The 24,201-nt window shown below is 39.0% G+C and overlaps 1 protein-coding gene across 2 annotated transcripts in view; it reads right to left on the bottom strand.

The window, feature by feature from the left end:
* Positions 1 to 19,015, bottom strand: part of LOC121524789 (protein FAM222A) — a 38,330-nt gene extending 19,315 nt beyond the window's left edge. For both annotated transcript variants that reach the window (XM_041810297.1, XM_041810298.1), the window contains exon 1: positions 18,751 to 19,015. The gene's annotated coding sequence lies outside the window, so the exon portion shown is untranslated. The remainder of the gene's footprint in view (positions 1 to 18,750) is intronic.
* Positions 19,016 to 24,201: the final 5,186 nt, after the last annotated feature.

Here is a 24,201-nt window from a genome sequence, read left to right as displayed (position 1 = left end):
TAAAGAAGAAGATGCATCACTCAGGAGAAAATACCATATAAAATGCTGATCTGAATGTAAACCAAGCTAAAACAGTGGGCGAAGTCCCTGGTTTTCGGTCAGTTTTCAAACATGCATTCCTCTTGCTTCTAGTGTATGGAGCTTCATATAACACCACAATCAACATTATCCCACATTGACTAAAATTGCAGGTTGGCAAGTACATACCACATCATTTCTCAACTATACAAATGTAGGAATGCATTCGTATCTGTCATGCAATTGACAACAAAAATGCCACAGGCAGGTGAGGTTTCTTGTTGGCTGTACCTAAGAACAATTACGCTTGGTTGATTGCATGCTAACGTTTTGAGGGAATTCAGCGTCAAAATTCAGGCGTTAGAGAGTATAGGTCTATACACCCCGGGTACGTATTTTCTGATGCCTTTTTTTCCGGATCCGTAATCCAAAAAGGGTCATGCACTCAGACCTTGCACACTGGGCCCGATGCGTTTTTATTTGGATTACGGATCCAAAACAAAAAAAAAAAAACATATCTGAAAATAACGGACCCTTAAGGAGCTTAACAGAGCCTGTCCCCTTTTTGGACGGCGCTGGTTCCGAAAGTGAAATTCACCATTCAAATTTCCCATAGGCATTTAGTAAAATCCTAGTTATAATGCTTCAAAGCATGAACCAGGCTAAACAGCTACCTGTATACTCATGACTATAAAACATTTTATTTGGCACAAAAACGGCGTTCGAAAACGGAGAAAAAGGCAAAGGTACAAAACTGTACATATTTCTTTACAAGGAAGAAGAAATGACATATCCAATACTTAATTCCATTTAATTTTTTCATTAATGCTAGCTTTCCAAGCTCTCAAACCACATATTCACCTTTTTCTACACTCATTTTTACTGTAGCAATTATATTTGAAATTTATAATGCAATGACAATAAACGACTATCTACCAACCAATCAGATTTGTTGCAGTGAAACTAATGGATTGCAGGTGTTGTTGTATTTTTGACTGAGATTGCAAAAACAGTTTTTTCTTAAAATGAGATTGACATCTTGCAGACTTTTGTCTTCTACTGGAGCATAGACTATTGTTTCAGACTCAGGTAGCTCATGGTAAGTCTGGCTTGGTTATTTCAGATGGAGAAAACGAATGGAATCACTGCTTTTGGAATCACAATGTTGAGCCCTATTTTATATATTCATTGCAATGAGATATACTGGACACATTCATACCGGTCAATCAGATCCACATGGCTAATGATGTCGTTGGCCTCTGCAGCCCCACAGAGTAAACTACATAATGTGAGCTCGGCAGATGTTGTTTTCAGTGGAGAAAGTTGGTGAATCAAACCGATGAAGCCAGTCAGACAAAGAGCAAAAACATCTTATCAACCAAGAACAGCTTTCAGCGTGGCTCCTTATTTAATAAAGCTCTGATAAAACTGCTGCTACGACTTAATCGATTTACTGGTGACAGCCATTGTTTACTGGCTTGCAGTACAGCTGAACCTCGCCCATAGCTTTCACCCTGTTCTCCTCAAATGATGCTGATCAGTCTATTCACAGACCAGGATTGAATATTCAGGCTTTGCCAGATGGAGCTTCCTGATGACAGACATGCAATTTGGACAATCCATTGGCTTTGCAATGTTATGTAAGAATTAAAATGTCTGAGCAAGCCATTAAGTAGTTATCAAGAAATTATCAATAAAAAACAAACAATAAATGCTTTGCAAATGTGTATGTTTCATGCTCTAGATACTATGAATAACACTCAATGATGCCATGGTCATCAATCCAATGGGTGTTGCACCAGCTATACATAAGCTAGTTTTACGCTTCGTAAATTGAAACTAGTTAAGTTCTAACTTATGTTTTGTCAGTTGCAACACAGAGACGTAAGGTTGATCTTAACTCGTAGAGATTTATGTCCAAACTAACTAAAATATTGTTGCAGATATGACGTTATCACTTACTTTAACCAATCAGTGAAAAGCATTTTTTAACCCAGTGTTTGCAACAGATGCTAACGGCTAAAAATAACAATTGCTAACTGCCGTTGATCCTCAAACAGCGCCCAGTGTGGATGAAAAATATGACAAGGCATTTTGCATACGTGAGTATTGAAGCCTACAGCCTACACCTAGAGCCAGTATGAAATAACAACACTGATATTGGGTGGTGAAATTGCCAATAACATGAGATAATTTAAGAGTGGACAGCAGAAATTATCTAGCTCATGGAAAACAACAGCATTATCATGGAGAACGCTGTGCTGACAGGAAAAATCTAAACTTCATGTCATCCTCTGGCGGGTTGACCCGTCTCTCAGCACTATCACTGACTGCCATATTCTACAGAGGACTATACACCTAGTAGGGGGTAAGTGTAAGATTTAAGATATAATTTATCACAGCTGGTGCAAAACACCTGAAATGTTAGGAGAGCGTAAAGTCCGTCGTAAGTAAGAACTTACATTCAAACTAGGCAACGTTTGAACATATGAACAGCTGGTGCAACCCATAGCAGGAATCCAATATCATTTCAGTGTCTCTATGTGAAAACCCTTGTCATAAAAATATCTGTCCACAGCTAAAGTTTTTTAGCTGACGGCAGTCATTTTACGTACGAAAACAGCGTAGTCCACTGTTTCAGTACTCATCGCCTGATGCCGCCATGTTCTTCGCACTCTTAGTTTAATTCAACTTTTGGAAAAGTGCCACACGTGTCTTCTCCCTAACTGGCCAATCAAAATCAAGAGGCTGCGGGGCTTCTGACAACAGCAATGATGAGGGAAATACTGATCTGACTTGTCTTTTTGACGGTGTAATTTCCAGCTGGATTCCTCGACAATTTTTCAGGTTTTGTAAAAGTCATTTTTCATTGATTAAAATAAAAAATTAAGCTTTTGAAAACAGACCTTGGGGATACCGCAGAGAGAAGCAGAAATGTCAACTTACATAACATAAAAATAACAGACGCTGGTAAGAAGTGCTCTGAAACTGAAGTGGTTAGCACTACAAGCTGAAAAAAAAACAGCTGTGGAAACACACTCTAACCCCAACAATTTGGTTAAATCCTAAAGGATTCACTTTTTTAAAGGGTCATATAGTTGTGAGGATTACTGGAAAGAAAGGAAATTCCAGCTTTAGTTGGGAGAACATCGAATTACAAGCAACACATTTAAAATCTGGCATCAAACCCATTTAATGCTGAAAAAAAGCCTCAAAGCTGGCTGGAGGAGAGCACTAAAAACCTCATAAGAGACTCATCTTTCCAAACCATCTTTTACGTGTCATTTCAGCAGCTTTCACACTCCTCTAAAACTCTGTAACCCTTACTTTGACTTGACATATTCAAACTCAGGAGCTCCTTTTAAAAAATGCTGGGATTGTGATTCAAAATACCGTGTTATTACCCCACAGCAGCTCCATCCCCGTTCTTCTGAGTTGTTTTGCTGTTATCAACCTTGTCTTGTCAGCTGCAATAGCACATATCATTAACAAGACCTCTGCTAGCCTCAGGCTGTGTGTTTCAATTTGTAACTATCTCTGCGACCTGGCTTTATTGTTCAATAAATGTATGCCCATATTGATTAGCAGAGAAGGCCAAAAGCAGCTCCCTCTTTTAAATAGGCAGTGCTGTTTGCAGAGTCAAGTATTGTCTGAGGAAAAGAGACGTGTCTGAAAAAGAAAGCGCCTACACAGCTGTGTTGATTCAAGCAATCACTTTGCAGATAAAGCCGTGCACGGAGGGAATATTTCAGTGATAATCACATTTGACATTCTCTTTGATAATGTGAAGAGTCACCAGATCTGAATGCTGGCACTAAAACTAAAAATGCTGTGGGCTTACTGTGAAATACTTACCTCATACAGATGAGAACAAAATTATAAGCCCCCCTATGAGGAGTCACTTTTTTAGAAGTCATTCCAAAGTGCTGTTAAACAGAGTAAGGACATTTTAACACAGCTTTTAGGGACTGCTCACAAAGCAGGAGAAGGATACACAAAGTTATCACAGCATTTCTAATAAAGTGAATTTTACTGGCTGGCCTGCCCAAAGCCCTGAGTTGAATCTCATTGAAAATCAGCGGGGTGAACTGAGGACCAAGGTTCATGCTAGAAGACCATCGAATCTGGTGGAACTTGAGAGATCTGCCAAAGATGAATGGGCAAAGATTGAAACTTCTCAGCAAAGATCAGGGAAAAAAGCAGACAGCTCAGCTAAATTTCAACTACTGTTGCGAAGTGTCTGAATAGTTGTGTGATATTTCAGTACTTCATTTTTTTATAAATTTGCAAAAATTTCTAAAATTGTGTTTTCACTGTGGCATGATGGGGTACTGAGTGTAGATTCATGAGAATAAAAATGAATTTTTTCGACTGTAGCATCAGGCTGCAACATAAGAAAAGTGAAACGAAGTGAAGGTGGTCTGAATACTTTCTGAATGCTCTGTAGATTAATGTCATTGCCAAAGCTGTTGTAATTTAACAAATACAAAAAAATCGCTAATGCACCAAACATCGATGCCCAATGCCGATTTGTTTGTACATGTGATTATCAATTAGTTTATGCTTATCATAGATAATAGTGGGACCTCCTGTTAGGGATAGGAATCCTTTTCTCCGCCTTGCAATGCTGCAAACGCACTGGTTTTCAACTCCAATGCTGATGCTGATGCAATGTAACATCCTAAATGAGTCATTGCTACAAACTGACAAAGAAATGATGGTGGCATCCATGGAGGGGAACCTCCCCATGCATGAATATTCTCAGTTATTTAAAAAATAGACATTTTTTTGTATTTGGGTGAATATCTAATAACTAAACACTAATTTGGATAGACCTACTTATAAATGTTTTATTTTTACCAAGTTTGTTCCGCTAAATGCTACTAGGCTAATTACGGACATACACTGATAGGATCCCATGATGGAACAAAGCTGGTCCTCCTGATGGAAAACCAGGACCCCCTATGATCTCCTACTCAGCTCTGTGCTTCAGTTGTGTAATATAATACTGGAGTATAAAAGATTCTGATTTTAATGTTCCCAGCGTGAAGCATGTGGCATATTGTGTGCGTTCCCCTTGACTCAACTGTACCTACAGGACCTGCTGCCGTGCAAACAGGAAGTCAAAGAGCTCCTGGAGGGTTCACATCCTTTGAGAGGTACCAGGTAATGAATATGCTGTATTTTGCACACACTGTGAGTCTTTTTTCAGTCTCCCGTGGTGAAATTACCCAAACAGAAAGCCTTATTGAAACTAGAGAACATAAACTTTGGTTACGACCGACTTCAGTGAGGCAAACACCAGTGAACTCAGGAGGGCATCTTTGCAGAGAATCTCAGCGTCTTATCCTGAGTGGGCTGCAGAAGTTAACGGTCACCTTGTGAATGCAACACAAAAATCAGAATTATAGGTGATCAAAAGTTACTACAAATAAAAAAATACTAGTTTCAATTCAGTGCAGTAGTTTCTAGCAAGAGTAACATAAGCCTGCAGCATATAGCTGTCAGATTTCCTCTTGTTCTTGTTAGGTTTTAAGGTTCTTTTGAATTTTTGCTTTCATTTCTCCCTCAGGGTCCAGAGGGCAGCTAAAGCCGTTCAGCCACAGAATAGAGCGTTCAGTGATGAGCTGCAGAAACGTGATTACCTTCTCCTCAAAAAAAGGAAGAAAGAAAGACTGGCTTTCATTTTACTCAGGTGCCAGGAGCAAAAAATAAAATTTCCCTCTCGCTTCCTTCTCTCCATACGCCCGCTCCCCTCCTCCGCTCAACATCTGTCCCTTGGTGACAAGCCCACTTCAAACTGCTCGTTGCAACCTCTCTCATCTTAGCACACACATGTGAGGAGCTAAAAGCCTCAGTATGCTCTGATTCCATTTTGAAAATAATGGCAATTTCACAACAACCCTTCCATTACCGCACGTTTTGTGTCGAGATGGAGGTGACGAAAACGCAGGAGGAGCACAGGGGAGGAAAGGCATCTCCAGGGAAATCCCTTCACCAGCAGAAAATGAGACTTGAATTGGAATACCTTCCATTACTCCCATAATTTGCAGCTGGAATAAAATACATCAAGGAGGATATTTAATTCAAAGAGAGACCAGCAGTGGCTTAAAAGAAAAAGTTTCTCTGAAAGCCGGGGAAGGAGCGAGAAATGATGGAGAAAACTGCGAGTAATGATGGCTTCTTTCATCCTGTTATCTAAATTTTAAATTTAAAGAGATTTCTTGAAAACTTAGGCTTAAAATTGCCTCCTTGCTCATGAGGAGGGTTATAAATAAAAAGGGGGAAGAAAGATTTAAGATCAAAGAGATCCCAGAATGCATGATTTTATCTGGGCTAGACTCTCCATCAGTATCAGTATCTCCAGCACTTTTATAATGCCGGCTAGAAAAAAGTTTCATATTTTACCTTTTCGTGCCATTTCATTTGAATAAAGTAGCCAAAATAGTAAAGAAAAATGGTATACACAATAGTGTGTGTGCTACTTCAATTTAACCTTCAAAATAAAAGCCTAATGGGGCTTTTCCACTACACTGAGTGGCGTGGCTCGGCACGGCAGCCCAGCAATTTGCTTTTCCACCACAACCAAACTCAAGAGGATCTGGCTGCAAACCTCTATGCTGGGGCATTCGGCTGCAGACGCTGCAGACTTCTACAATGGGGCAGCCTCGAGAAGAAAAATAAAAAATTTATAGAGGGTATAAATGCAAATTTAACATACCACAAAATGAATGAAAACCCAGAGAGTTAGGGTAAGGCACCTGAACACTCGGATTAGGGATGAGTACACAGGAAAATCTGGGGAGTCATTTTTCCAGAGTAAACAATGTTTTACTCAAAAGTAATTTAGTAAAATTAACTCTTTTTTGAGTGTATTTATTAAAACACAGAGTAAATTCTGCTGGAGGAAAAACTTTAACCACACCCACTGAAGTTCCAGCTCAGCTGGCGTCACTCATGGACGGTCACAGCTGCAGCTTGTTAGTGTCCTTTGCAATCAAGACCTTCTCACCTGGTGATGAACTTCAGACACCTGTGTACTACAGCTTCTAATTAGGTAAACTGGCTCCTCTTCAACCTTTGATAATCTAGTGATTTTAGATGAGTTTTTGTGTTGTCTAACTCCATTTTGTCCTCCTTTTTTGCAGTGTCTCTATGCTCACTGCCAGTGATTCTGCCAGCCGCCAGCCAGCTCACCATCGTTTGCACTGTTGTTGTCAAATAAACTTCTTTAACCTAACTGCCTCATCTCGTGCTCTGCTCCTGGGTCCTTGTCTTATGTTCACCACAATTGTTTCTGTAATATAAGAACACTATGTCTAACACATATAAGCAAAAATAAACCACTTGTTGTCATGTCCTTTATAGATGGAAAGGCAGAATTATCTTTAAAGAGGAAATGTAGATCTTTATAAAGAGGAATATTTAGAGTAAGATACAGTTCTACATTAGCATTACTCAGTTGTAAATGGAGGAGAAATTGTACCGTAAAGAGCAGAAAACATTTGTAAGAGGAATCAAAAACAGCTCTGAAAGAATTAAATATCACTTTATATTGAGAAAATCATCTCTATAATGAGTAAACTAAGGTCTGAATTACTCAGTGGTGAGTACAATTGCTGTAGAGTTGTTTTTATTTTGTTCATTATGGAGAACATAATCATCATTAAGAGTTAAAACACTTTATAGAGTAAAAACAACTCTGAAAACATTACTCTTCAAGCAGAGTCAATTTTACTCCAAATAGACTGGGACAAATGTTATATTTTTCAGAGTAAAATTTGATTCAATTAAAGTAAAATTTACTCAGGTAAATTTACTGTGTAGGGGGGCTAAAATCAAAAATAACACACCACCAACTAAGGAAACCCCAAAGAGAGTTAGGATTAAGATTAGCAATGGGGGTGAGGGGGAAACATAAACACTGGTAAACAGCTGCTAAAGTTGGCTTAAAATGGTAAATGAGTGACATAAATGGGAATATAGTGGCAACAATAGGTTGCAAGAGTTAAAAACAGCAAATATGGTTTAAATTTGTAAAGCAAAGGCAAAAATTGTTGTCAAGGGGCAAAATTGGCAAAGATGTATCAAAAATGGGTTAACACTGGCAAAAAAAAAGTTGCAAAAGAAAGGGTGGAAGCCAGCAAAAATTAGTTGAAAGTGCCACTCAGTGACAAAAATAGCCAAGAAGCAGCAAAAATTGGTTAAATTTTGCAGAATGCAGTTGCAAAAAAGGGTGAAAACCAACAAAAATGAGTTAGAAGAGCAAAAGCAATGTCAGAAAGTGGTGTGAACTGGCAAAAATGGCCAAGAAGCAGCAAAAATGGATTAAAACTGGCAAAAAGAAGAGGCAATCATTGGCCGAGAGTAGCAGAGGAGCAAGAAAGGGTGGAAAAACACCAAAAATTTGTTTGCAATGGCAAAAATTGATCTAAAGTGGCAACAATTGGTTAAACAGGGGCAAATGTGGTACATCAGGGCAAAAATTGGTCAAAAGTGGCAATACAATGCCAAAAAATGTGTGAAAAGAGGAAAAGGGGCAACAAACAGGAAAGTTAATTCTGTGGGCAGCCCTGTCCCGCCCCCAACACTATCTGATTGGCTACACATGGCACGAGTATCAGCCATTTAACACTGAAGCCTGGGTGCCACTGACACAGTCATATGGCATCTCTTCCTGTTTCCTGATGGTGCTGTGTTGTTGTGTGGCATTTCTCATGTCTACAGAGCTCCTAAATTACTTACTTTTTTTAAAATCACATAAAATATAGTCTATCAGTCATCATAAATACATATCGACTTCAAATATTGGTTATTGGCCTCATGAATCTTTGTTTAATCAGCCCTAAAGACGTAATATCAGTTAAATCCCTAATTTGCACTCTACTCCAAGCTGGCTTAATAACCATTAGGCAGTGATCATCAACGGGCAGCCCAGGGGCCATATCAGGGACCCCATAACTCCCTATCTGGCCCAAAAAGACGTATAACTTCAGAAAACGTCAGGAGGAAAAAAGATGTTGTGGTTTTTAGGGCATCTCTTGTCTTTAAATCTCTACAGCTATCAAATAAACCCTGAAAAGATGTAGATCGTAACAGTTCTATCGGGAATGACTTCATGTTTGATCCATCTTTTTGTTTTACAGAGATCCACCTGTCAGCTATCATAAGTAAACATGATGCATGATAAACACATACTTATCAGCCCAATCCTCATTAAATCTGCTGTTTTCTGTGTCAACTTTTCGCTTAAAGCCACAAGGACGTGTAATCTTCGCCGCTCTTGGGCAGTGTCCTCACAGCTGATAAACAGTGGGATTTGGCCCACTGAGAGGCCCAGAGATAAAGACCTTGTGTTTTGCAGTCCATCTAACCATCCCCCATGGATTCTTGATAAGGATATCTTCACTAATAAATAAGCTTATATTTCTCAAGCCTCTATCTCTCGTCTTTGTCGAGATGCAAAACGTCACTTTTTCTAATATGGAAAAAGAAGAGGCATGAGGAGAGTGACGGAGAAAGTTCTGCCTGGATTTAAACTCATTTCTGCCTCTGTGGATCACATTTATTGAAGTAATAATGTATGACATCCCAGGAAAAAGTAATTATGTCAAAAAAAAAAATCAAAAAGTCTTGGTTTTATGGCCTCTGCAGCAAAAGAACATCCATCAAAGTAGGAAAAGGCCCTGAATTATACAAAGACTCAGACACGAGCATCTGTCTGACCTTCTGGAGTCTTTCATGACTTCATGCAGCATCAAGGGTCAGAGCGAAGATAGAGGCAAACTGCATAAAAAAATCCTCCCCCTCAACAAACATGAAAGGAAAAGATGCACACTACTGCCTCTGCCACACACCCCTCCCTAGCCGGAGCCATCCCCGCTCCTGTTAGCAGTTCTCTGAATCCTCAGTTAATAATTAGATGATAATGAAAAAGGTTTAAGACGAGCACCCTTTTCACTCTCGGGGTGGATTAGCATGTGAGTGCTATGCTAATGTTTTCCCTTCCTTCCCCTCAGAACCTTCAGACGAGGAAAAGGGGAAAAGACACAAAGGCAAAAAAGGTTAATTTAGAGAAGAAATAAATGATTAACTGGGAGCAAATGGTCATTATGGAAGAAAAAAGGCAGCGTCTCTCTTTAAATGACATGCTCCATGAATAACAATCCTCTCACTGTTTAATTAATTGTGTATTATGTATGGCTTTTATACTATCTTTAAGGCAGGCACGGCAGGATCCTGTCTAAGTAATGGAGACCAGACAAGTAGGCTGACATAAAGACTGAATTAGACAGCAGTGCTTCTGCAGCTGCTATATTCATCTCTATACAACCATCCACACGCACACACACTGATCCCCCCAACCCCCTCATACATTTTTAATAGAATCTATTACTTCTGGATTAGCCGATAAGAGCTGGCCTGGTTAAATTCTATAATAGTTTGCATAATTGGTATCAGAGCGGCATATAAGAGAGACCCAGATTTCCTTCTTCTCCTTCTCAGTAGAGAAAGAAAAAGAGGACACAAAGGTTCACATACAGGATAACCAAACAACCCGGAGCCACTCCGCTCCACGCTGCAAGAACACTCCAGGCCCCAGGCTGATAACAATGAGCCTCATTTCCATTGAGATTAGCTCCTATAAAAGGTATTACAACAGCATTAAGAAGCGTTTCCTATACAACTCATGCGCAAACACAGATTTTATGTAAATAACATGGCTGGGCAATAATCAGTCAGATGTCCAGAGAATTTAAATGGATGGGAATTATACAGAGCAAATGGCTGAGTGTCTGGGAGAAAACCCATGAACATCAAAGTTTCTGTCACATAGTCGTCGCAAGATGGTTAGGTTACAATAAATCTCTGAGCACAGAAGTCTAAGAACCCTACAAATCACAATAAATCAAATAAAGCTTCAGAGCGTTTATAGCAGACAGCTTTATGAGTCTGCTTACATATTTCCTAACCGCGACACAGATGCATACTTGGGCAAGGCTTGTGCATAAATGCAGAGGTGCTGCTTGTCAACAGGAAAGGCAGGTAACTGCCTATGGCTATGGGCCAGTAAGAAACAGCACAGGGATGACAATCTTTAAACTAAAGCAGTGGCTCAATATGTGCAAAGTTTGCAATGACGGAAGGAAACCTCCCTAAAGGGGCCTCCTTGTGAAAGCACAGGTGCTGCTTGTCAACAGGAACGGCAGGTAACAGCTTAGGGCCCTGGGCCAGTAGGATACACCAAAGGGATGACAAAATTTAAACCAAAGCAGTGGCTAAAAATGTGCAAAGTTCGCGATGACAGATGGAAACCTCCCTAAAGGGGCCCCGTGTGAAAGCACACCCTAGAGTTGCATTACTGAAGTGCCATGTATCATTCCTGTATGAATAAGTTTGTCAGGTACATTCAACTGTTTTATTTGAAGCTATAATTTAAGTATCTTGTATTCATAGCCTTGCTCTTGCTGAGGTAGCATATCACCGCCATCACCCTAAAGTGCAGGAGTACAAACGGTGAGCAAGAAGTTGTAGAAAAACGTTAAAACAATGGCATACTATTGGGGCGTACTACTTATCATATCTCTCTTGCAGGCAGACGGTGACTACAGGTATACACACATTTTAAAGTAAAAGATGAAAAAAGGGGTCAGTAAATATACTTCAGTGGCTTCAAATATACCTGAGTGGGCCACCCAAGCATCACCAATGCGCTGGAATCATTGTTATTTAAAAGCTACAACCTTTTAAAAAGAAAATTAAGCAGGGTTTTAATTTCATTCTTTATGCATTCAGCTAAAATGCAAATGAAGCAAGTAAATAAACTTAGGAAAAGCTAAACTTAACTGAAACTGATATTGTCAACAGAACTGCAGATTTCAGTCATACTATGAATTTGTAGCCACATTTTTCCCTAGGTGGAATTATCACCTTACACTGCAGTGAAAGTGAATTGAAATGATTTAACTTCTAATGGCTGCATTAGTTGACAAGAGTCAGAGACTCACAGTACAACCATCTACTACTGAATATGTGTTATTGACTCAGACAAGCAGCGATTAATCTGAATGTCAGAAAGAGTTTTTCAATCTGTTAAACACTTTTGATGTTGGTGCAGTTTTCTCTGCCTCTCAGTTATTATTTTTGGAAATAGCTCTGTAACACCAAGAGGTGGCTGAAGGAGATGCCGTTTCAACACTTACCGGTAGTCGAAAAAGTTCTTAAATCTGCTTGACAAATTGTGTGGGGTGAGAACCACAGGTTAAAGTCATGATATGATATGATAGGATATATATATCACGGTATGATACGGTATGATACAGTATGATACGACACTATACGGTGCAGTACAGAACAGTACAATACAATTTATGTTACAGTACAATAAGTTCAGATATACTTGGTACATTAGGACACCAAACATCCTTGGGGAGATGTTAGGCTTTGTCTGCTCTAAGGCTGTCACAATTAGATTTGCAAATATTGGCGAAACCATGATAAAGCAGTTATTAAGTATAGGTATTTTGATAAGAAAAGCATGAATAGGCCTTTTTTGGGGTTTTATCAGTGAAACAATTAAAATCTAGGTTGACTTTTGGGGGCAGTGTTTCACTTTTTCTTCTCTCTTTGGTCCTGGGGGAGCTCCCCTTTTCTTAGTTACATGTAGGAGGAGCTCCAAGGAAAAACGGTTGGGAAACACTGCTATACAACAGTGGTTCCCAACCTGGGGTCCAGAACTCCTTGGGAGGGGGGCGCCAATAATCTCAGGGGGAGCGTGAGGCTCTGTCTGCTCTTAGGCTATCAAAATTAGATTGCCAAATATTAACTAACATAGAAAAATTGATGTAAATTTTTTTATACAAACATCTTTTGGTATGATAAACAGACCTATTTTCTTTGGGTTTGTCCATGAAACAATTAAATTGATGTTGATTTTCACAGCACTCTATCTCTTCTTTATATGTTTGGGTCTTGGGGGGCTTGGCTTTTCTTAGATACAAGTAAGGAGGGGCTCCAGGGAAAAAAGGTTGAAAACTACTGCTATACAGTACAGTATAATGTGATTTATGTTACAGTATGACACGCCACGATACCACAAGTTACTTTAACTGAACAACCTGATTGGAAATCAGTATTTAGAGTAAATTTAATATTAAATTCTTGGCTACTACCATATAGTAAGATACAATGCAGTACAGTAAAGTACAGAACAATATGATATGTTGCCATTTATAGCCTAGAATGACAACATATTATGATACAGCAATTCTGTAATAATAACAGTATAGTATCGGTATTTGGCATCTGTGACTCAATAAACTGTATCACACAAGCCAGGATGACGGTATATTGTTATCTAGTCCCACTTCTGTAAGACAAAACTTCTTTAAAATTAAAATAGTAATCAAAACATCTTCTGTATAAAGATACCTGGGACAAATTGAGCCATCAATCCAAGGCTGCACAATTAAATCTTATCTGTAAACAGCCTTTGATAAGGAGTACAAAACCTTGACTGACCAGAATCTGCCCTCGCACACAGACGGTGCCAAGGTAAAAGAAACACGCTGCATGGGGCACAGCCCGGCCGATGCCAAGGTAGCATTAGAAGGTAAACAGAGCCTTATCTCATCCTTATCCCAGCATACTCACACTGACACACTGTCAGAGAGCTGTGGGGGTGCTGTCCAGCCTTTAGAAAACCTTGACTTCAAAGATAACAGATGGTGAAAGATGGAGCTAAAGGTTTGTGCACTGATAAGTTATTTTTCAAAGAAATCAGACTCAAGGTAATCAACCCAGGCACATCTCTGAATGTTTTTAAACTATAGGAGACAAAAAAATCAGAGAGACGGACTTGAAAGTACAACTCGTCGTCCCTCCCAACCCCCCTGAAAGCTCTGTCCTCTGTATGTTTAGGGTCACTGCTTCCTTCCAGTCATTAAAATCCTCAAGCAAACATGAAACTCATTAGAAACCGTAGAGAAAATTCAGCCTCTAATGTGGGAGATAACCTAATGATACGCTCTCTACCATGAAACATCAAAATGTTCTGGGATAAAAAAGGGCCTTTGATCTCTGGAGCAACTAAAAAATTTCATCATCTCACTGCGTTTTCTATTTGGGGCAAATGATGATGCATCAATTGCAATTTGGCAGGCGTAATCATTAATTTGAAGTAATGACTGACTGAGAGCTATCAAGTAGATACAATAAAGCTTACTGGAGCTCCAGGCAGTCCTGTCCCCCTCCAGCTCCCCTCCCTGATGACCTCAGAGGCGCAGTCCTTAACCTTCCACCCTTAACCCCCCGTCTCCCTACCCCTTTATCCTATTAGAATGAAAAGACCAATTAGACAGATTTCAAAAGATAGCAGGCTGCCTGTAATTACACATGACGTCTCTTAGCAGATAAAAGTTGATTAAAGAGGCTGCATGAGAGAACTGGCTAAGCATTCAAGACAGTGACATTTTATATGTTTCTGATTCATTTTCAGCCTTCTACGGTCCAAAAAGAACCCAATTCCTCACATAAAAAGGCGAGCTACGGATGACATGGCAGAAAAAGACATGACCTTAATCAGCCCTCGCTAACAGACATCCAAGAAAAGGTCACTCTTGCGGTCGAGCCGTTTCCTGCGCTCAGTTACTCGGTAGGCATGGAGATTGAGCGAGCCGAGGGAAACTTCACAATAAATCAGAGCTCAGCTTCGCTCCTGAGGAAGCAAAGGGAATCGGGCAGCCAAAATGACAAATCCCTTCTCTTCACAGGGCTGGAATTACTGCCGGGGTGTGATGGGAGATCAGAAGGGGAAACCCCCCATGGGATACCTGCACATTGACTGCTTCATAGTGCGGGATGCAATTTACAGGCTGTGCGGACAGGTTCAACAAACAACCACATCTGAAAATGTCATTAGGATAAGTAAAGTTTAACAGTCTGTGCTGAAGAGCACACTGACTTAGCCTCTATATCTGGATTATATGAGGCAGTAAGCGTTGACTCATTACGTGAAAGCTTGGACTGTAAGTATAGATTTAACCCTGAATCAAGAAAGCATACATATTTTATGAGGGAAAGGGCATGAGGAACTATAAATTTCATTGCAACACAGTGGCGGATTTAGCAATTTTAGGGCCTTGGGCGAACAAAGGGGGTCCTCCACATCCATTGTTCTCAACCCTTTGAAATTCTTAACAAAGTCCTACCTGTATCGATACGTAAAACAAACCAAAAATGATGGTTCAGCAATTATTTTTCCTGTATCAAAATGTCCAGGCGGATTTCGAAAAGTTAATTTGCAGACTCTAAGAGGATGCCTGATGACCAAATGACATCAGAGATATGCAATACTAAATTTGCATGTTTATTTTGATTTTTAAAAAATGGCGATTTACTCTTTTTGGGCCATGTTTTACCAGCTTAAACCTCTTAAAAAGAGGCAAAATATACATTTTAGACAGGGATGCCTGGCGTCATATTTTTACCGATATTTTACTGATATTTAAATGTAGTTCAGACCTAAAACTTCAGTCCCTAAAACACACTTTTTAAGAATTGAGTATAAACGTAAGCAATGATGATAAATAAAGAAAAACACTTTAGCTGACACAGGCCTGTCGGTCCAGCTTAAAACTTCACTGGATTATTTGCTTGTAAAGCCAATATTTACTTCATACAGAGGAAGATTTTTATAGAAAAAAATGGTTATAAATATCAGCAGAAAATTTCATCTATGCCAATACCAATATTTCACTTTTTAAGCTTCTATCTGTCAATACCAATATCAAATTGACAATTTTTGATGACGTATTTGTTGCAAAATATTTGGTGAAACAATAGTTACACCAACTGACTTGCATTTGGTGATATCCAAATTAAATAGGCAAAATAAAAATAAACCATAATTCAAAAAAAATATGCATTTTGTTTACATTAACACAACTACTGTATTCAGGTAAAAGTACAGTTACTTTGCTTAAAATTTACTTAAGTACAAGTACAATTACTGGTCTATAAATTTAAGTAAAACGCTTTTAATAAAAAGTTTACATTAAGTAATGACTACTGAGTAGCTACTGAGGAGTTGAACAGTAAAATATAATCCTTTGGTATTGGGAAGAACAACAAGAGAACAGATCTCCCCTCAGTTTGTTCAGGTAAAGTCACACAGCAAAATTAACAGTGTTAATTAAACTCATATTATGCTAAATTTAACACTTTAAAGTGTCAATTTTAGTCCACACTAAAGGTAGTAGTTAAACTACACTTTAGAAAGTGTAACTCTTGCAAATCTGTAGCGAGGTGGGTCTCTGGTAAGAACAAAGCAGAGTCAACTTCATGCATACTGATGAAGAATACACACTACTTGTCCTTTAGGAGCAGCTTAATTCCAAAGTAGGAATTCTAACTCAGTGGATAACTTCACTCATGGTGCAAATGTGTCTCACATTAAAAAATAACAGCAATCTACTTGAAACATGAGCAAAAAACCCCAGCAGGGATAAATGAACAACAGGCAACATCAAAACACAATTAAATGCATAAAAAACACTGGAGTTGTTTCAATTCAAAAAACAGCATCAGAAATACTTCAGTACTGGTGAAAATGCAAGTACTGGTATCAGCAAGAACATCTTTATGCACCAATCTGATGCCATTTTGTTTAGCTTTACACTTAGCTTCTTTAGCCATGCTAAATTTTAGCATTATAAACCAGAAATCAATTCTTCGTTGCATGCCAGAGCTCCCGTTTTCAGAGGAGCGAAGAGGAACCAAGCAGCAAAGTTCCGAGGCTGCATGACAAATACTATCTGTATGTGTTTTGTCGTGTACGACAAGAAGTGACCCATTTTATTAAAAGTTAAATAACTTTTGAAACACAAAACGTAGCCTCTTACTTGTTTACTCTTGAAGCTAGCTGTTGTGCCGTCCCATTGACACTATCCATGCCTTTGAGTCCCTTACGGCAGCATTTCTTGTAACTCTGGTTACTTTTCAGGACTTGAAAGATTCAGTCCACACCAATAAACCCGACATTAAACATCTTTTAATCCATTTTTTAATCAGTATTACCGCTAGCTTCAATGCTAACCGCCATATTGTTTTCCCTTCTTTTAATCCATTTTTTAATCAGTATTACCGCTAGCTTCAATGCTAACCACCATATTGTTTTCCCTTCTTTAATCCATTTTTAAATCAGTATTACCGCTAGCTTCAATGCTAACCACCATACTGTTTTCCCTTTGAAAGGAACTTTTAACAAATGGCAGGTTGTTCCATCAGAATCTGTATCCAGAAGGAAAATGGTATTGAAACATTTCTATAAAACTCATCTGACCACTCTGCCCAAGGGCATGATGGGAAACTCCGCCCACATATCCCCTAGATTTGAAATGGCAGTATAGTAAACAGAGGTGGAAAAAGCACAGAGTATTTTACTTGAGTAAAAGTACAAAATTTTACCTTTAAAATGTATGTGGATTTCAAAATGTACTTAAATAAGTACAAGTACATGAGAAAACTACTAAGTTTCTGTAATTTGAGTAAATGTAATTAGTCACAATTGCTTGTCTTTGCCTCTTTTACAGTATCAAAGGCCATGATAGATTAGTAGGAAAGCAAATAAGGACATTTTCAACACAGTGCCAAACAGATAATCCCTAAATATTTTGACAGGAGATTAATAAAACGTTGGAATTTCTCTTAAAATGTCAGACATAAGCTGGTTAAAGTGTCTGAAATATGCCCTGCTTTGTGAAGCAAGTCTTGATGTGCTTTTCCCCCAACTTTCTGAAAAAAAAAACAGCTGATCAATGAGCGATGGTTTGCAGCAGCCCTAGCCTCATGACTTAATCAAAGCAAGTGCATGGAAGTACATTTCCTCCTGAGGTCAGACAACAGACAGATAAAGGAGGAGGACAATAAAACACCAAATTGCAGGCTTTTCCTCCCCTGCCTCTGGTGGGAAGCTGTGACATCCCATCTCTCTGGGTAATAAAAGATCTGGCACAAGCAGGAAAAAAAAGCACGCAGGGTAGAATTTCACACCTGGCCAATAATCTATAGGCCCCTCTGCTGCGGCTATAACCTTCAACCTCGGCTGCCACCGGTGCAGTGAGGTGCGATGATCCCACCTCCGGCTTCCAGACAATGGAAATGGAAACCTTCAGAAGCTGCCCTGAATGACCGATAATATACTTCAAAGCACTTCCTGTGTATCCACTGACATATAAAGCGACTTTCAAAGCCATCAAGCATCACAAAGATACCACTTGAAGATGAAAAAGATGAGAGAGAAAACAGATGTTTGATATGCAAATGGATTTAAGTCAGAGAAATACCCAATTAGGGCCAATATTCACAAGATTTACCGCTTGATTGAGCATAAAAGGAAATATTGTATGCGAGTATAAACCAGAAAGCTCATGGTTGAATTCGGCCCATATTTCAATATAAAATAGCAGGGCACTTAACCACAGAGAGGGCGAGACGCTCCTCCGTTTGTGCGCACTGGGCATCTTTCACCACTCGCGCTGTCAACATAAAATCAATGCATGGAAATCCTGGCTTTATGCAAAAGAAGCATCTTCACGTGACTTATTAGGCATATTACTGTTAGCACAGCTAATATAGAAATCACTTGAGCGCGCACGAAACAGTCTGGCAGAGCGCAAAGACTGTCCCATAAATATGAATATGGAGAGAAAATAATAATGTTGAGTATCTTACAGAGTTTAGTCTTATCATAAGGCTTGTTTATCTTTGGTTCGCCACGGCTGATTGGTTGTTCTCCTGCTCGGAAGGCGTATTTCCTCTGCAAAAGCAATCTCGCCTCTGATTTCCGACTGCGCACTGGAAACCTCCGGAGATATATCCATTGATGAAGCTGGCTCCATTAACAGTACTCCCTCGACATATTCACCACTCGTGAAGATGATAATTTCACCGATTATGCTTCTCCGTGCAGCCGCTTGTATGTCATGTCTACAGCCGACTGAGCTGAGTGTGCCACGGAGAGTGATGTCGGAATGGAAATGAGTCCTCTGCGTCGCTGAGACCGGCTCTGGGCCAATCAATCAAAGCCGGATTTGAATATTCCCACGGCTCGGCCAATCGCGTGAGAGGGAAGGCGGCCGCTGCAGGGATGCCAAACCCGTCAAAGTAAGCACGTTGCTGTTTCGCGGAAAAATTTAAAGGAGAAGGAGCTGTGAAGTTTTTCATCTGTTCTGATTACTGCTCGAATAAATAACTGGATATGTTCCTATAGCTCAGTGATACTCATCGTGTGGCTTTAGAGTCACATGTGGCTCTTTGTGATGATATGTGGCTATTTTATGTCTTAAATTGAAATATTATTCCCCGAAAACAACCTTAGAAAAGGGAAACTTTGACCTCAGAAATTATTCACATTAATGAGTTTGTTTCCCAGGCTCATACAGAAGGCTTTAATTGTCAAACTTAACTGTCCCATTTATCTCATTTTTGCCGTTTTTCACAATTTTTGCCACTTTCCGCCCCTTTTAGCTACCTTTGCAATTAAGTACACACTTTTCCCCATGTTTTTGGCCCATTTTTGCCCCTCCTTTTCGACACTTCTTTCCCATTTTTTGTCACATCTATCCCATTTTTTTCACCACGTTTTTGCCACTTTTTGCCAGTTTAAGCTTCCTTTTGCCATTAAAAACCATTGTTTCATATTTTTTCCCCTATTTTGTCACTCTTGACTGCCTTTTGCCCATTTTAGTCACTTTTCTCTCATTTCCTACCACCTTTTTGCCACTTTTGGACTATTTTTACTTTTCTCAATTTCTTTCACCACTTTTTTGCCCATTTAAGCTGCCTTTTGCCATAAACTGCCCCTTTTGTTCCAATTTTTCTGCCACTTTTATCCCATTTTTACCCCTTTTCACCATTTTTGGTCACTTTTGCCCATTTAAGATACCTTTTGCCATTCAAATTACACTTGTTTTCTCTTTTTTTGGTCCATTTTCAGAACTTCTTTTAGCCACTTTAATCCCATTTTTGCCCTTTTTCACCACTGTTTGCCCATTTAAGCTGCCTTTTGCCATTAAATACCACTTTTCCTTTTTTTTTTTTTTGCCCTATTTGCCACTCTTGCCTACTTTTTGCCAATTGTAGTCACTTTTCTCTCTTTTTTTTTTTTTTTTTTTGCAATGTTTTTGCCACTTTGGAACCATTTTTGCCACCTTTCACCACTTAGATTGTGGCTCTTGCAAAGGTATTTTTCAACAATTTGGCTCTTTGGTTGAGCAGGGTTGATTAACACTACCATAGCTCGACTAAAAAGACTGAAGACAGTTTTGATGTAGAGGCTGCCTCTCTTGGATGTTAAAATGTGAAAATGTCAACTAAAACAAGAATCATGGAGATGTCAACATGCTTCAGGCTTTTCAATTAAACTTGATGAAACAGAAGTGAATAAAGTAGTCTTTGTACACTTTAAGGAAATACTCCAACAGGTAATAACCTACTGTTTGTCTACAATGCTTTCAGAAAGTATTCAGACCCCTTTCACCTTTTTCTTGTTGTATTGCAGTCTGATGCTACAGTGGAAAAAAACATGTTTTCTCATTCATCTAAACTTTTCATCTAAATGTCATGACAAAGTGAAAGCAGAGCTTTTGAATTTTTTTGCAAATTAAAAAAAAAAAACCTGAAATATCCCATTGAAGTATTCAGACCAGGGATGTAGCAAGGGATTTTGGGCCCCCAGAAAGAATATTACACAAGACCCCCTTAACCAGCTAGCCAAGCAACAAATGTTCCATCATTTTTACAAATATCAATGAATTTAAATGTATTTTTAACCATGATCTTTGGATTTATGAGCAATATTTTTTCAGTGGTAAATTTACATTTATTTGCATTATTTCACAGCACTGGTCTTTACCATTTGGACGTTTTTGAGGGAGGAGCAGGGTTCCCCGGCATTTTATTTCACCCTATTTGATACAAATTTCTGTCTGTTGTCTGTCATTTGGTTGCTTTTGAGTCAATCATGACACTAACTGATAAGAACAAATAAATAAAAACACACTTTTCATTGCTGGTGTCCCAAGGGCCCCTTCCTAATGTGGGCCTGGGTAACCAGTTCCCTTTGCCCCCCCTGTGCTACGCCCATGACTCAGACCCTTAGCAAAAACCCTTAAAATTTACCTCCCATTTCTCTTGTGAGAGAAAGTCATTTGGTCTGATGAGACCAAAATGGTGCTTTCTGGCCATCAGACAAGTCACTACAAACACACCACCCTCACTGGTGGTGGCAGCATCATGTTGTAGGGATGCTTCTAAAGGTATAGGGTGAAACGAATGCAGCAAATACAGGAAAATCTTGAAGGTAAATCTTACTCTGTCTGCAAGACAACTACGTCTTTTACCAGCAAGACAATTACCCGAAGCATCAGTGAAAACTACACAGCTTAAAAGACAACAAGGTGAATGTTCTGGAGTGGCCGAGTTAAAGCCCAGACCTCAATCTAGTAGAGAATTTGTGGCTGGACTTGAAAAGGGTGATCCTTGTGCAACCTGACAGAGCTTGAGCAATTTTTCAAAAGATAACTGAATTAAATTGCTGTGTGTGTGTGTGTGTGTGTGAGAGAGAGAGAGAGAGAGAGAGAGCAGATTTAACATTTAACCATTTTTTCAAGCCCCAATCTTAAGAGTCCTTAAAGATATCCTCTCTGAGAGCATGCTCCTCCTTCCCATGGAATGCTATGCTGGTCTGCAGAGCATAATGTGACATGCAGGTGACATCAATTGACCTCCTTTTTGTTTGAAAGACTATTGTAATCATTCTCTACCACTTCATCATTTTCATTTCTCAGAATGAAGAATGCAGAGTGCAAATGAAGTTGCCATGCCAACTGATGTTTCTATATTGAAAACTGTGAATGTGGATGGGTTGTTATTCTTAAGTGTGTAACATGGATCTTTTACTGTTAAGTGGTCTGAAAGGACTCCACTTACAGTGGGCTTGAGATCATCATGTTGCCAAAGCTATAGACTTTCGGTGGTCAGATATACCAGTACAGTCAAACTACTTGAATTTTTTTGTTGTCTACCATTCCAGTTTGATTCTGAGATCTTTTTAAAACCAACACATCGTCTGCAGACTGAAAAGCAGATTGCATTGATAATATGAACTTAAGAGTAAGTGCTATGATACCACTCAACGGCTTTAACATCATCTAAAGAATGTTTTCATGTTCTGACATGTGGTTCTTATTAGAGATGGATGTAAATTTAAACCAGAATAGCTTTAAATTTAAAGGACACAAGTTTGCAGAGGACATGAGCTCGCCCTAGCAAGGCCGCCTATAAAGGGGGTTGAAGAGGAGAGCTTTCTGGGACCCATGGAAGTCAGTGAGATCATGGTCCATTGTAAAGTTTAACTGTGATAACAATATTATTTTTTTCCCCCTTTTATCAAAGCCACAAATATTTTTGGTACATTTGTATTGTAGTATATAGCCTTCTTTGAGATGTAAATTCCTTTTCTTAAATATAGGTTTAAAATGTGTTAAAAATGACAAATGGGCAGAAAAGGTGATGAAATTGGATTTTAAAAGTAGCAGAAGTGGGTTAAATGTGGCAAAATGGTGTATAGAGTGGCAACAGTGGATCAACAGAGGAAAAAAATAGGCGGAGAATGGCAGAAATGGGATGAGAATTGCAAGAAATGGCATATCAGATACTGAAATGTGGTTAAAATGGGCAAAATGGGCATAAAATGTGGTTGAAAGTAGTTAATACTGGCAATAACAAATCAACTGAGTGACAATAAGCAGAAAGTGGCAAAAATGGCTTTACTGTGGCAGAAATGGGCAGAAAAGGTGGTGAAATGGGATTAAATAGTGGAAGAAAAAGCAGCAAAAATGGCCATAATAACTACTGAAATGTGGTACACATCGGCAAAAATTGAAAAAAAAAAAAGTGGCGAAAGGGTTCAATACTGGGTCAACAGAGACAGCTGTAGGTGGAAAGTGGTAAAAATTGGTTTAGAAGTGGCAAAAACATACAGAAAAAGACGTGGAAAGGGTTTAAAAGTGGCAAAATGTCTTTAAAGTTGCTGAAATGTGCAGGAAGGTGCAGAAATTTGAATTGAAAATCGCAAAAAGATGGCTTTTTAGTGATAAAAATGTGTTCAATGTGGCAAAAAATGGTGTTAAGTGGCAAAAATGCATAAAAAGATGCAAAAAGTGATGAAAATTGCACAGTGTTGATGAAAAGTGGCAATGATATCAGCAAAATGGAAAAGTTGCACTAATAGATGATTTCAACATCAGAACCCAGTAATAGTTTGACACAGTTTTCAGCTCCAAAATGAAGTAACTGTTCGCCAAGATGCTAGCACCAATACTACTGATCCAATACATGTGTTTATTGTCCCACCAGTAAATCACAATGGTGAGGGCCTATTTGCTGGGTTTGTTAGGGACCCAGCCAAATCTGTGGTTGGCCCTCTTCCAAGCTTGATTTTTTGTTATTCTAGACAACCATTTTATTCTTGCTGAATATTCTTATAATTATGTTTTATATACTTTATTTAGCTGACCTTTCATATGAATAATGTCTAGTCAAGACTAAAAACTATCCATATACATATATAAATATATGTATATATATATTAGTAATGTTACCTTTATATTTACACAACAAATTAGTTGTTAACAAAAGAATGGATTATAGTATAATGAATAAATACGGCCTTTCTAAGGTTGTTTATTTCTTGAAATTCGTTCCTCCTCCTGCCTCCTCCTGTGTCTTTTGGCTGTGTCATCATGTCCTTATATGATGTCAAGCACTCACTTTTTAAGACGGCTGTCAGCAGAGCAGAATGAAGCTGGCAGTGACAGTAATGAAGAGCTCCATCTGTGCCTGGCAGGCAGAGGCAAATGAAGCAATTAAGGTCTGGTGAAGTCCTCCTGCTTTAACCTATTGGCACTGGCTGCCATCGTCTTCATCATGATGAAAAGGAGAGAGTGCAAGGGTAATTCAATACTAGCAGGGGCTGCAGGGCAAATCTAATAACTCTCAGTAACAAGCCAGTAAGAGACCTTAATGCTTAACAGTTAACACAACCCAAAGGCATGTTCTTTAGAAGGGACAACACTTACCGCCCCCAAATATTCAGATAGTTCAATACGGGCCACCTTAGTC

This window comes from Cheilinus undulatus, linkage group 17 (assembly GCF_018320785.1).
Source record: "Cheilinus undulatus linkage group 17, ASM1832078v1, whole genome shotgun sequence".
Classification (NCBI taxonomy): Eukaryota; Metazoa; Chordata; class Actinopteri; order Labriformes; family Labridae; genus Cheilinus; species Cheilinus undulatus.
The sequence above is the reverse complement of the archived record's forward strand: the minus strand, read 5'-3'. Positions and strand labels throughout refer to the sequence as shown.